We start from the raw sequence: 5,058 nt of genomic DNA on the forward strand, positions 1-5,058 counted from the left end.
TAGCTGCTGCCTTGGCAGGAACTAATGGGGATCCCTAATAAACCCCAGGAAGAGTAGCTGCTGCCTTGGCAGGAACTAATGGGGATCCATAATAAACCCCAGGAAGAGTAGCTGCTGCCTTGGCAGGAACTAATGGGGATCCATAATAAACCCCAGGAAGAGTAGGCTGCTGCCTTGGCAGGAACTAATGGGGATCCATAATAAACCCCAGGAAGAGTAGGCTGCTGCCTTGGCAGGAACTAATGGGGATCCATAATAAACCCCAGGAAGAGTAGGCTGCTGCCTTGGCAGGAACTAATGGGGATCCATAATAAACCCCAGGAAGAGTAGGCTGCTGCCTTGGCAGGAACTAATGGGGATCCATAATAAACCCCAGGAAGAGTAGGCTGCTGCCTTGGCAGGAACTAATGGGGATCCATAAAGAACCCCAGGAAGAGTAGCTGCTGCCTTGGCAGGAACTAATGGGGATCCATAATAAACCCCAGGAAGAGGAGCTGCTGCCTTGGCAGGAACTAATGGGGATCCCTAATAAACCCCAGGAAGAGTAGCTGCTGCCTTGGCAGGAACTAATGGGGATCCATAATAAACCCCAGGAAGAGTAGCTGCTGCCTTGGCAGGAACTAATGGGGATCCCTAATAAACCCCAGGAAGAGTAGCTGCTGCCTTGGCAGGAACTAATGGGGATCCATAATAAACCCCAGGAAGAGTAGCTGCTGCCTTGGCAGGAACTAATGGGGATCCATAATAAACCCCAGGAAGAGTAGGCTGCTGCCTTGGCAGGAACTAATGGGGATCCATAATAAACCCCAGGAAGAGTAGGCTGCTGCCTTGGCAGGAACTAATGGGGATCCATAATAAACCCCAGGAAGAGTAGGCTGCTGCCTTGGCAGGAACTAATGGGGATCCATAATAAACCCCAGGAAGAGTAGGCTGCTGCCTTGGCAGGAACTAATGGGGATCCATAATAAACCCCAGGAAGAGTAGGCTGCTGCCTTGGCAGGAACTAATGGGGATCCATAATAAACCCCAGGAAGAGTAGGCTGCTGCCTTGGCAGGAACTAATGGGGATCCATAAAGAACCCCAGGAAGAGTAGCTGCTGCCTTGGCAGGAACTAATGGGGATCCATAAAGAACCCCAGGAAGAGTAGCTGCTGCCTTGGCAGGAACTAATGGGGATCCATAAAGAACCCCAGGAAGAGTAGCTGCTGCCTTGGCAGGAACTAATGGGGATCCCTAATAAACCCCAGGAAGAGTAGCTGCTGCCTTGGCAGGAACTAATGGGGATCCCTAATAAACCCCAGGAAGAGTAGCTGCTGCCTTGGCAGGAACTAATGGGGATCCCTAATAAACCCCAGGAAGAGTAGCTGCTGCCTTGGCAGGAACTAATGGGGATCCCTAATAAACCCCAGGAAGAGTAGCTGCTGCCTTGGCAGGAACTAATGGGGATCCCTAATAAACCCCAGGAAGAGTAGCTGCTGCCTTGGCAGGAACTAATGGGGATCCCTAATAAACCCCAGGAAGAGTAGCTGCTGCCTTGGCAGGAACTAATGGGGATCCATAATAAACCCCAGGAAGAGTAGCTGCTGCCTTGGCAGGAACTAATGGGGATCCATAATAAACCCCAGGAAGAGTAGCTGCTGCCTTGGCAGGAACTAATGGGGATCCATAATAAACCCCAGGAAGAGTAGCTGCTGCCTTGGCAGGAACTAATGGGGATCCATAATAAACCCCAGGAAGAGTAGCTGCTGCCTTGGCAGGAACTAATGGGGATCCATAATAAACCCCAGGAAGAGTAGCTGCTGCCTTGGCAGGAACTAATGGGGATCCATAATAAACCCCAGGAAGAGTAGCTGCTGCCTTGGCAGGAACTAATGGGGATCCCTAATAAACCCCAGGAAGAGTAGCTGCTGCCTTGGCAGGAACTAATGGGGATCCCTAATAAACCCCAGGAAGAGTAGCTGCTGCCTTGGCAGGAACTAATGGGGATCCATAATAAACCCCAGGAAGAGTAGGCTGCTGCCTTGGCAGGAACTAATGGGGATCCATAAAGAACCCCAGGAAGAGTAGCTGCTGCCTTGGCAGGAACTAATGGGGATCCATAATAAACCCCAGGAAGAGGAGCTGCTGCCTTGGCAGGAACTAATGGGGATCCCTAATAAACCCCAGGAAGAGTAGCTGCTGCCTTGGCAGGAACTAATGGGGATCCCTAATAAACCCCAGGAAGAGTAGCTGCTGCCTTGGCAGGAACTAATGGGGATCCCTAATAAACCCCAGGAAGAGTAGCTGCTGCCTTGGCAGGAACTAATGGGGATCCCTAATAAACCCCAGGAAGAGTAGCTGCTGCCTTGGCAGGAACTAATGGGGATCCATAATAAACCCCAGGAAGAGTAGCTGCTGCCTTGGCAGGAACTAATGGGGATCCATAATAAACCCCAGGAAGAGTAGCTGCTGCCTTGGCAGGAACTAATGGGGATCCATAATAAACCCCAGGAAGAGTAGCTGCTGCCTTGGCAGGAACTAATGGGGATCCATAATAAACCCCAGGAAGAGTAGCTGCTGCCTTGGCAGGAACTAATGGGGATCCATAATAAACCCCAGGAAGAGTAGCTGCTGCCTTGGCAGGAACTAATGGGGATCCATAATAAACCCCAGGAAGAGTAGCTGCTGCCTTGGCAGGAACTAATGGGGATCCATAATAAACCCCAGGAAGAGTAGCTGCTGCCTTGGCAGGAACTAATGGGGATCCATAATAAACCCCAGGAAGAGTAGCTGCTGCCTTGGCAGGAACTAATGGGGATCCATAATAAACCCCAGGAAGAGTAGCTGCTGCCTTGGCAGGAACTAATGGGGATCCATAATAAACCCCAGGAAGAGTAGCTGCTGCCTTGGCAGGAACTAATGGGGATCCCTAATAAACCCCAGGAAGAGTAGCTGCTGCCTTGGCAGGAACTAATGGGGATCCCTAATAAACCCCAGGAAGAGTAGCTGCTGCCTTGGCAGGAACTAATGGGGATCCATAATAAACCCCAGGAAGAGTAGGCTGCTGCCTTGGCAGGAACTAATGGGGATCCATAATAAACCCCAGGAAGAGTAGCTGCTGCCTTGGCAGGAACTAATGGGGATCCATAATAAACCCCAGGAAGAGTAGCTGCTGCCTTGGCAGGAACTAATGGGGATCCCTAATAAACCCCAGGAAGAGGAGCTGCTGCCTTGGCAGGAACTAATGGGGATCCCTAATAAACCCCAGGAAGAGTAGCTGCTGCCTTGGCAGGAACTAATGGGGATCCCTAATAAACCCCAGGAAGAGTAGCTGCTGCCTTGGCAGGAACTAATGGGGATCCCTAATAAACCCCAGGAAGAGTAGCTGCTGCCTTGGCAGGAACTAATGGGGATCCCTAATAAACCCCAGGAAGAGTAGCTGCTGCCTTGGCAGGAACTAATGGGGATCCCTAATAAACCCCAGGAAGAGTAGCTGCTGCCTTGGCAGGAACTAATGGGGATCCATAATAAACCCCAGGAAGAGTAGCTGCTGCCTTGGCAGGAACTAATGGGGATCCATAATAAACCCCAGGAAGAGTAGCTGCTGCCTTGGCAGGAACTAATGGGGATCCATAATAAACCCCAGGAAGAGTAGCTGCTGCCTTGGCAGGAACTAATGGGGATCCCTAATAAACCCCAGGAAGAGTAGCTGCTGCCTTGGCAGGAACTAATGGGGATCCCTAATAAACCCCAGGAAGAGTAGCTGCTGCCTTGGCAGGAACTAATGGGGATCCCTAATAAACCCCAGGAAGAGTAGCTGCTGCCTTGGCAGGAACTAATGGGGATCCCTAATAAACCCCAGGAAGAGTAGCTGCTGCCTTGGCAGGAACTAATGGGGATCCATAATAAACCCCAGGAAGAGTAGCTGCTGCCTTGGCAGGAACTAATGGGGATCCATAATAAACCCCAGGAAGAGTAGCTGCTGCCTTGGCAGGAACTAATGGGGATCCATAATAAACCCCAGGAAGAGTAGCTGCTGCCTTGGCAGGAACTAATGGGGATCCATAATAAACCCCAGGAAGAGTAGCTGCTGCCTTGGCAGGAACTAATGGGGATCCATAATAAACCCCAGGAAGAGTAGCTGCTGCCTTGGCAGGAACTAATGGGGATCCATAATAAACCCCAGGAAGAGTAGCTGCTGCCTTGGCAGGAACTAATGGGGATCCATAATAAACCCCAGGAAGAGTAGCTGCTGCCTTGGCAGGAACTAATGGGGATCCATAATAAACCCCAGGAAGAGTAGCTGCTGCCTTGGCAGGAACTAATGGGGATCCATAATAAACCCCAGGAAGAGTAGCTGCTGCCTTGGCAGGAACTAATGGGGATCCATAATAAACCCCAGGAAGAGTAGCTGCTGCCTTGGCAGGAACTAATGGGGATCCATAATAAACCCCAGGAAGAGTAGCTGCTGCCTTGGCAGGAACTAATGGGGATCCATAATAAACCCCAGGAAGAGTAGCTGCTGCCTTGGCAGGAACTAATGGGGATCCATAATAAACCCCAGGAAGAGTAGCTGCTGCCTTGGCAGGAACTAATGGGGATCCATAATAAACCCCAGGAAGAGTAGCTGCTGCCTTGGCAGGAACTAATGGGGATCCATAATAAACCCCAGGAAGAGTAGCTGCTGCCTTGGCAGGAACTAATGGGGATCCATAATAAACCCCAGGAAGAGTAGCTGCTGCCTTGGCAGGAACTAATGGGGATCCATAATAAACCCCAGGAAGAGTAGCTGCTGCCTTGGCAGGAACTAATGGGGATCCATAATAAACCCCAGGAAGAGTAGCTGCTGCCTTGGCAGGAACTAATGGGGATCCATAATAAACCCCAGGAAGAGTAGCTGCTGCCTTGGCAGGAACTAATGGGGATCCATAATAAACCCCAGGAAGAGTAGCTGCTGCCTTGGCAGGAACTAATGGGGATCCATAATGAACCCCAGGAAGAGTAGCTGCTGCCTTGGCAGGAACTAATGGGGATCCATAATAAACCCCAGGAAGAGTAGCTGCTGCCTTGGCAGGAACT

This window comes from Coregonus lavaretus (assembly GCF_964263955.1).
Source record: "Coregonus lavaretus genome assembly, contig: HAP1_SCAFFOLD_2054, whole genome shotgun sequence".
Taxonomy (NCBI): domain Eukaryota; kingdom Metazoa; phylum Chordata; class Actinopteri; order Salmoniformes; family Salmonidae; genus Coregonus; species Coregonus lavaretus.